The sequence below is a fragment of the Quercus robur genome, chromosome 2 (genome assembly GCF_932294415.1).
Source record: "Quercus robur chromosome 2, dhQueRobu3.1, whole genome shotgun sequence".
NCBI lineage: Eukaryota > Viridiplantae > Streptophyta > Magnoliopsida > Fagales > Fagaceae > Quercus > Quercus robur.
Genome location: NC_065535.1, coordinates 38701531 through 38711364, shown reverse-complemented (window position 1 = coordinate 38711364; position 9834 = coordinate 38701531). Strand labels below are relative to the sequence as shown.

At 37.4% G+C, this 9834-nt stretch overlaps 1 long non-coding RNA gene across 1 annotated transcript; it reads right to left on the bottom strand.

Moving 5' to 3' along the window:
- Positions 1-2571: 2571 nt before the first annotated feature.
- On the bottom strand, positions 2572-3239 carry LOC126706472 (uncharacterized). The gene is made up of 3 exons (XR_007648604.1): positions 3096-3239; positions 2768-2995; positions 2572-2696 (listed from the first exon to the last, which is right to left on the bottom strand). It is a non-coding gene; the product is annotated as an uncharacterized LOC126706472 (long non-coding RNA).
- Between the last annotated feature and the right edge of the window lie 6595 nt (positions 3240-9834).

The window sequence follows — 9834 nt, the reverse complement described above, 5'->3', positions numbered from 1 at the left end:
GGTTTTGGGGTAGTGGTTGTTGGTGATTATTGCCACCACCACCACCATGTAGGAAGTAGCGAATGGCGGAGTTGAGAACCAAAGCACATATGAGTGCGCAGAGGAGGACGATGAGGACTGTGGCCGTGTTTGCTTCAAAATCCCGAGAATTAGAGTACAGTTGCCAAAAATAATGCTGATGTATTAATAGTTTTATTTTATTTTAGGGTTTTATTTTTTTAAATAATGCTGATGTGGAAAAATGTGGGAACTTCAAAAGTTTCTTTTATATATATATATATATATATATAGATAGATAGATAAAATCGAAGCCTTTTACCAATATATGACTTTTTATTAAATTCCCTTTTACCAATATTTTACTTTTTATTAATTTCCTTAGAGGTTGTCATGTAGGATTTGAAGCTCTCACAATTTTTCACGTCAGCCATATTAAAATAATTATATAAAAAAAAAAACAAATTTTCCACCCAAAACAAAACTCAATACTTATCTTATATATGTGGGTTCCAGTTAGCTCAATTGTTAAAGTCTTCGATGATTGAATAAGAAATTTGGGTTCAAGTCCTGCCTATAGCAAAAATCAATTGATGTATTGGTCTGATGATAAAAAGCATCATTCAAAACGAACGCTATAGGTTAAAACTCTCTAAAAAAAAATCTTATATCTTTAACCCAAAACAAAAACCCGATACTTATCTTATATCTTAAAAATAAAAATAAAAATAAAACCCAATAAACACAAACACAAACACAAACTCAGCCCTAAGGGCCTGTTTGGTTAGGGTGTTTGAACAACAGTTTTCAGTGTTTAAATATTGAAAACAGTGGGCCCAAAAAAAAAATGGATAATTACACATAACCCACCTGTGGTTTGGGCGAAAATCACTTTGCCTACCCGTGGTTTGAAAAGTATCACTTAACCCACCTGAGGTGTGTTTCCGTCACTCTCCGTAACCCACCTTGGTCTCTGCCGTTACAAAAACACCTTTTAACCCCAAAACAGAACATAACGCGAATCAAAACCCCCAAAACTCAAACACTTTTCGAGAGAGAGACCCAGGGTGCGATCAGCTTGTTCTTCGTGGTTTGGAGCGTGTGGAGAGGGAGAAAACACTTGTTTTGCATCATCGAACCTAAGCAAGGTATGTGTGACTACTGTTCATCTGCATTTGGGTCTGCTCCTGATTTAGGGTTTCAGATTTTGTTCAAGTGTGAACTTACTGTGTGAAAGTCTAAATTTGTACTTCCCAGGAATCGTGTTATGTTGAGATGTCTTCATTAAGTGGTAATTTCTCAGGTTCATGTGGACATATGTGCAATGAGCAGACTTGTGTTTTGAGAACAAGTTTGAGTTTGCACAATTTTGGGAGGAGGTTCTTGGGTTGTAGCCGTTATAAGGTTGGTCCTAAGTGTCCTTTCTTTGTTTGGATTGATAACCCAACCTGTCCTCGTGGGAATGAAACTACACCTTTGGCTCTAGAGAAGATGTCTAGGCTTCAGACTGCTCTCCAACTTGCAAATGAGAGGGAAATGACAGCTCTGGAAACGGCAGAAGAAGCTAGGCAAATGGCAGAAAAGGCTCTTGAAGAGGAAGCCAAAGCCAAGGAGAGGGAGAAAAAGACTCGAGCTGTCTGTGCAAAAGCTAAGGAAAAAGCCATTCTTGCTGAAGAGAAGCAAAGAATGTGGAAGTTTGCATGCATTTTGTCATGGATCTTTTTTGTTATTGTTATGTTGTTGTGTTTTGGCTCAATTGAGTTCTCTAGAGTGAAGAGACCTAGATTGTTGCCCCTAAAGTAGTTAATTGGTTAGTAGAGATAGTTATGGCAATGGTGTTAATGAATTTGCATTGTAATAGTACTAGCCTACTGATATAATGTTTTGATGTGTCAATGAATGAAGAATCGGTCAATTATTGAGTATTTTGTGCATATCATAACAACCATTCAATGGAAGAAGTAATGGTCAATTATTAATTTGGCTGTGCATACCATAACAATAAAAACTTCCATACACTATATTAGAAAAATATACTTGGACACAATTTGTAGTAGCAATAAATAAACTTCCATATAATTTGGCTGTGCATACCATAACAACCATTCCACAATAAAAACTTCCATACACTCTATTAGAAAAATATACTTGGACACAATTTGTAGTAGCAATAAATAAACTTCCATATAATTTGGTTGTGCATACCATAACAACCATTCCACAATAAAAACAATATACTTGGACACAATTTGTAGTAGCAATAAATAAACTTCCATATAATCTAGTTTGGACAAATATTGTTCCATACAAACTGTAATATCACAACTTCCATATAACAACTTGGAGTGTATTGTACCTTAATTACAAAAAAGCACATTTCAAGGCCAGCAGTGATTATTTTTTACATTAATTAGTAATTACAAAAAAGCACATTCCAAGGCCAGCAGTGATTGTTTTTTACACTAATTGATAATTACAAAAGGCCAACAGTGGTCTTCACAAAAAAAAAAAAAACCAAAAAGGCCCACATGTTCCCACTAGCTTTACTCCCAATGCTGGCATGCATACCCACTAGCTTCATTCATTTCTTTCCTTTACTCTTTCCTCTTTCCACCCACTGGATTCATTTTTGGTGGCCTTTGTGCAGCAAGCTGTCCTCTAGTCCTCACACCACCAGTGCTCCCACTTGCATGTGAAGGCTACAAAATAAAAAATAGATCCACTTGTTAAAAAACATCCCAAGCTACACAACCATCCAGGACTAAGTTACCTGTGAAGAACTTGGTAAGGTATCCCAGGTCTCCCTAGGTGTGTGAAACTCTGGTTGTGAGGAAGAGAACCATCTTGCTCTCTTGTGAGATGGCCTAGGTTGATTTCCTTACTGTGAGGATGAAAGCTGAGTGGCAGACATCATGTTGTAGGTCTAGGTAGGCTGCTGGGATGGTGGCTGAGGTGCAGGCTGAGGTGCAGATCTAGGTGCAGGCACCCCTTCCCTTGCCTGCAACAAAACCCAGTTTCAATACAATGTCTATTATAAGTTTAAAAACAATTTTTTTTTTTTTTTTTTTTTTTTTGCCATTTAAATCCTAATTACTTACAGCTTTTTCTCTTTGAAGTCTCTGTCTCCTCTGCCATGGTGTCTCCCCAGTGATGCCAGCCTTGCACCCTCTTGAGTTATGCCCTTCCTTTTTGCATTTCCCACATCTTACAGGTCTGTTCTGTCTACTTGCTTTGTAAGGGTTCTTAAGCTCATCAGAAGCCCTCTTTCTTTGCTTGGGTGGTCTGCCTGGTGGTTTGTATATGTGAGGTGCTAGGGGAGCAGGCTGTCCAGTCTCAGCCCATTCTGACTGGCCAGGCATGGGAGGAAGTACCTCCTTGTATATCTCCATGTAAGTTTCTTTGAAGTAGCATGGGTGGGTATAGTCTTCTGGTGTCTCAATGTTTGTATAAATGGCTGTTATGGCATGTTTGCAGGGAATGCCATTTAAATCCCAAGACCTACAGCTACATGTCTTCTTCACCAAATTAACTACATGTCTCTCATACTGACTGCCTACCTCATAAAGGAAACTACCAGCTGGGGTAGCACTAAATGCCTTACTTTCAACCTTCAATTTCTCCAACCTATCTTGTATGCTTGGACACAACTTTCTAGCATACTTCTGTATCCCTTCCCTTTTTGTGTAAAGCCTAGTCATAAGTCTAACCCTAATCCACTCCAACATTGCCAAGATAAGCTTATCCCTAGACTTCAATATCATTGCATTAAAAGACTCACTCAAATTATTTACCAAACAATCTGTTAAGGCCTTAGGAGTGAAGTGTGACCTTGTCCACTGTGCAGGTGCAATGTTTGCAAGATACTCATATGCATTTTCATCCAAATCCATTATGTACTGCATGCATCTCTCAAACTCCCTTACTGTTGTGGCAGCAGCACACCTCCACAATGCATCCTTCAGCTCCAATCCCTTGTGATCAACTTTGAAATTGTTGTAGATGTGTTTCACACAGTATTTATGCTCCACGGTAGGGAATAGTGTCTCTATTGCAGGTATAAGCCCCTGTAAATAAGCAAACAAACAAACAAAACAAGTTAGTTCAGCAAACAAAGTCAACTATTCAAGTGCAACTAAACAAAACAAAACTTGCATACCTTTTGCCTATCAGAAATGAAGACCAACTGAAGCTCCTCTGGCCTCCCTATATCATCAGCAAAAATTTCCAAAAACCATATCCAAGACTCCTTGGTTTCTTGTTCCACAACAGCCATGACTACTAGAAAAATGTTGTCATTTGCATCCTTGGCAGTGGTAGATAAGATTTGCCCACCAAATCTGTGCTTTATGTGACAACCATCTAAACCTATAAATGGCCTGTATCCACCTAAAAATCCTACTTTCTGAGCATTGAACCTAACATACATCCTCTTAAATTTTGGCTGGGAAGTCTCCTCAGCCATTTCTGTCTGCAGTATAACCCTACTCCCCTTGTCTACAATGGTTATCATTTGTGCATAGTCCCTAAAGACATCATATTGCAGTTGCTCATCTCCATTTATCAAATCCTTTGCCTTTCTCTTTGACCTATACACTTGGTTTACATTTAGGTCAACAGATAAATTTTGCATCACATGGTTGTGTACACCACTCACCTCCCAATTTGGATTTTTGTTAAAATCCTCAATGAACCTCTTAGCAACATAAGCTGATGTTGCTTGGCTGTTTTTAAAAGACTTGGGACAAGTACAGTCATCAGTCAAGGTCTTAATTTGAAATGTTAGCTCTCCACTTATTTGAGATGCATAACATCTCCACCCACACCCATTCTTGCAGTGAACTGATATCTTGGTCTTCTCATTAAGCTTGAATTTGATGTCAATAGGTTTTTTGATTGCATACTCCCTCAAAGCAGCTCTGAACACCTTTGCATTAGGGAACTTCATCTCCTTCTTCAGTACAACATTTCTCATGTCACTCTTAGCATTAAACTCTACTTGCTCAGGTACCTGCTCATCATCAGACCCATCCATGCTTACCAGGTCATCCCCAAGGGCTGGCTTAGCCCACTCAGGGTCTGTGTGGGGTGCATTGCTTGATTCTGGGGCTGTGTGGGGTGCATTGCTTGATTCTGGGGCTGTATTGGGAGCAGAACCTTGTGGAGCTGAGTTTTGAGCAGCAAATACATCATCACCAAAGCCATCCCCCTCTAGGCCTTCATTTAGCCAATCATCATCATCATCATCATCTCCTTCAACATTCTGTTCTTCATCTCTTGCATCAATGTCAACATCCTCAACATCTTCTTCATCATCACTCTCATCATTATTCTCATCATCATTCTCATCATCTTCATCATCATCACTATCCAATTCTATTTCAACTCTTGCTGCATCACCACTTACATCACCACCTGCATGACCACCTACACCATCTACCACTCCCCCTGCATCAGGATACTCAACTGCTAATGGCTCCACATCTATGTCAGTATAGATTATGATTTTTTCAGCATACCATGCCTTATGAAGGTTAGTCATGTTTACGACATCTGTATCTGTTTCTATGTCTCTTAAATCATGCTGTAGATCACCATCAGGAATTAAATACTTATATTTACTGTGTTCCTTAGGAGCACCAACTAGATGGCATAAATCCCGAATTTCAAAGTAACTCAACTTGTCAGGGTCAATCTCTGTCAGTAAACGTACAGACCCACCCACATATTGTATGGTTGGCTCCTCCACAAAACATCCCCCAACATGAATTTCAAGGTCAAATGTGAAGTCAACCATCTGCAATTAAAATAAGTATTTTGTTTACACACACTGACATGCAGAAAGTGACAAGAAGCCAAAAGAGACAACAAGCCAACAGATTGACAACAACACACAGACAAAGGACCACATAAAGCACATGCAAAACCAGATTCCCAACAAATTCATAGGGACCACACTACCCACACTTCACAAACAAGTGCAATCATTGACAAATAAACTTGATTCCTTCAGGTATATGCATTATAGAAACAACCATAGCAAAATGCATATCCTAAGCGATTCTACACATAAATAGCAAAATGCTAATTTAACATACAAAAAAAATTTTATTGTGCAGATGAACAGCAAAACATAATTACGTGGGTGGGTCACCATAAAAAAATGACATCAAGAACCCAAATGCAGATGAAAAACAATCACACATACCTTGCCTAGGTTCGATGATGCAAAACAAGTGTTTTCTCCCTCTCCACACGCTCCAAACCACAAAGAACAAGCCTGATTGCACCTTGGGTCTCTCTCTCGAAAAGTGTTTGAGTTTTGGGGGTTTTGATTCGCGTTATGTTCTGTTTTGGGGTTAAAAGGTGTTTTTGTAACGGCAGAGACCGAGGTGGGTTACGGAGAGTGACGGAAACACACCTCAGGTGGGTTAAGTGATACTTTTCAAACCACGGGTAGGCAAAGTGATTTTCGCCCAAACCACAGGTGGGTTATGTGTAATTATCCAAAAAAAAAAAAAAAAAAAAAAACAACGCGTTTGGTAAAAGTATTTTTTCACTAGAGCGTTTGAGTTATGTTGCTCATTTTAGGGTGTTTAAACACTGTATTTAGAAAACTCCTCGTACCAATTTTTAATTTTCAAACAATATTGCTCAATGGCACTTTTGTAAATATGTTGAAAACCATGGGGCCCACTTAATTAGACAAAACAGAAACTGACTTCGCTCTCCTCAAATAAGAAAATATTAAATGGTATTATGCTTGTCAGTTTTTTAAAAATAAAACACACACATACCAAACACAAAATTATGTTTTTTCACATGCTGAAACATGTTATTTGAAACATGGTACCGAACACATTTTTTGCTTTATGAATACTATAAACATGTGTTTCAACAACACTTTTTAAACCACATTTTTTACATCATTTTAAATGATGATACTAGAAATCTCCAACCAAATTAAATTCTTTGAAAAACACAACTGCAAGACCCATACGCAGGAAACCCTAAACGCAAATCAGATGAGAAGCGAAGAGAAGAGATGGACGGCGGTGGCAATTTACAACTCACATACAGTAGAGGGAAGGCTTTAAGGATTTTAGGGGTTGCAGAGTTGGCATGATTAAGCCCTCATCACTGGTATCTCTCTGTTTTTTAATATTATATCTTTATGTTTTCTCTTTTTATATTTCCTAGATTGAATTTGTTAGTTTATTGTTGGATTTTTTTTTTTTTAATTTTTTTTTTTGGGTGAAGGCATTGATCTGAGCATTTAAATTTTGGATATAAATTCAAAATTTGTAATTCGTAAGGAATTTTTATATTCTAATTCTCTACTAATTTGAAGGAATTTCCTCTTCTCTTTTCTTTAAATTTAAGGTCTTTTTTTGTTTTTGTTTTTGTTGAATACAAGAGTAGCAATGGTTGGGTTGGGTTGGGTTGTTGTTTTTCTCTAATTCTTATCTACAAACCTTCAATTTTGGAGAAACAAGTCTTTGAAGTTAGGGTTTGAATCTGATGCCAATGAATTGCTGTTGTTTTTCCTTACCTGTGTCAAACCCAATCTAAGCATGATTTGGTTGCACTAATTATTGCAAGGTAAGTAAAGTCCACCATGACCAGCTGTCACATATCAAATACAGGATTTTTGATTCAATTTAAACCCATTTACTCGTATTTAAGTTTTTTTTCCCAGTGGGTTCTAGTTAGCTCAACTGGTAAAGTTTCTGATGGTTGGTGTCTTGGTCTGATGATAAAGAGCTATCATCAGGAGCGGAAGCCATAAGTTGAAACTCTCTAAAAAAAAAAAGTTTTTTTTTTTTTCCAATTTAATTGGATTGGGAAATTTAGCTGTTTGTATATTAAATTTGGATGTCCCACTCTTGATCCAAGATTAAGCCGTCTCAACTCAGGGCATTAATGAGTTGTTACTTATGCAGTGAGCCACATCTAGTGCAGTTTCTACTCATTATAACGTCTATCAATATTGTGCTTTTAATTTGGAATAATGTTTCCTTACGTTTCTTCAACAAACTTATATATCTCAAGCATGCCTTTTGGACTACTATATTGGCCAATCATGTAGTATTATGTCTTTGATGTGATTCAATATGTTATACTACATTTTTTTTCTTAGAAGAAGGTTTTACATTTTCACCTAGGGGCACAAGGAATTGGGTTGAATCTAACACTCCATGTGGACACCAATAGTTAAATAATGTAGATTAAGTGTCTTGGATAGGGATAGAGAAAGTGTTCTTAATCTAGAATTATTCAAAACTCATGGATTAGGAATACATTGTGAGATGGAAGACATAATTGTTGATGATGCAAAATGTCAGCAGTTGAGCTCCTCATCTACGTTGATGGACGAAGGTAGTTAAGTACATCTCCGATATGAAACTTGCAATAAGAGTCAAACTAGGAAAAGAATTCACTGGTGTGGTGTTTGCCAAAAACCCTCCGATGATTAAGTAAAAAAAAAAAAGGCTTAAAAAAGGGATTTCACATAGGAGTAGTTTTTGGATCAAGTTTTTGTGCTTACCTTTTTGTTCCTCCTTTCCTTTCTTTTATAGTTGCTATTTCCCTTAAGCCCTCGTTTGAGAGGAGGGAATGGAATGGGATGGAAATGAATGAAAAAAATAATTTTAGAATATTTTTTCCTTCCCTTGTTTGGGAGTTTTAATGAAGGAAATGGAAAATCTATTCCTTTGTTTGGGAGTTTAAGTAGGACAGAATAGAATGGGTAAAAGGGAACACCCATTCCTATTTGTTCCCTTAAAACCTCAAATTTTCATTCCTCCCGAAATTAGGAGGAATGGGAGGGAATGAAATTAGATTTAATGAATTTTTTTACTAAAACTCCCAAAATACCCCTATATATTCTGTTAGGTTCTAAAGTTTAGGATGTTATGTATTTAGAAATCTAATGTGTATTGTTGGCAAATCATGATCAAAACAATGTGTTTAGAAGTGTTTAAAGCTAGCTCAAAGTTGTGTGTCAATGTAAAGTTGGAATCGAGTTAAAGCAGGAAGCATTGTGCCTTTTGGCCTGGCTCGAGCGATCGAAAGACAGGCTCGATCGATCGAAGCTCGGGCAGAATGCTTTTCTGCAGATTCGTCCAACTCAGCCCTAGTTGTTTTAAAACGTTTTTAGGGTTTCTTATTTGTCCTAAGTATAAAAGGCAAACTCTAGCCACGTTTTAGTGTTGCTCATATTTGTAGTTTGTGTAAATCTTTTGTGAGATCTAGAGGAGCTTTCCTTTACACAAACTTAGGGTTTTCAAGGAGAAGATTTATCTACGCCTTGATGATCAATTCAGTTGCTGCCATTAAAGCTTAAAGAAAACACAAGCGGGTGTGCTTGTAGCTGGTGGTGAATCCAAGAAAGAAGGAGTCCGTGGATTCGGAGCTTGCACGTGGTCGTGTCAGTAAGTTCTACTGGTTGGTAGCAATAAGAAGTCAAGCGTGGGGGCTTGTAAGTCTTATTGTATGAACTTCGATTCTTTCAAGATAGTGGATTCAAGTTTACCTTAAGGATAGCTAGGTCAAATCCTCTCCAGGTTTTTACCGGTTTGGTTTCTTGGGTGATCATATCTTGTGTTATTTATTTTCCCGCTGCTTTGCATGATTTGATCTTTTATATTGTGATAACCTAGACTTGTTTAATTGGACTAAGTAACAACTTGGCTAATTACCTAGGTTTAATCAATTGTTTAAGGGGTCTAAAAACTGTCATATTCAACCATTTATTTTAAAATAGGGGCCTAATAGTAATTTTGTTATAAAATGAATCCATTCAATTCCCTCTATGTTACTCCCAAACAAAATTACTTA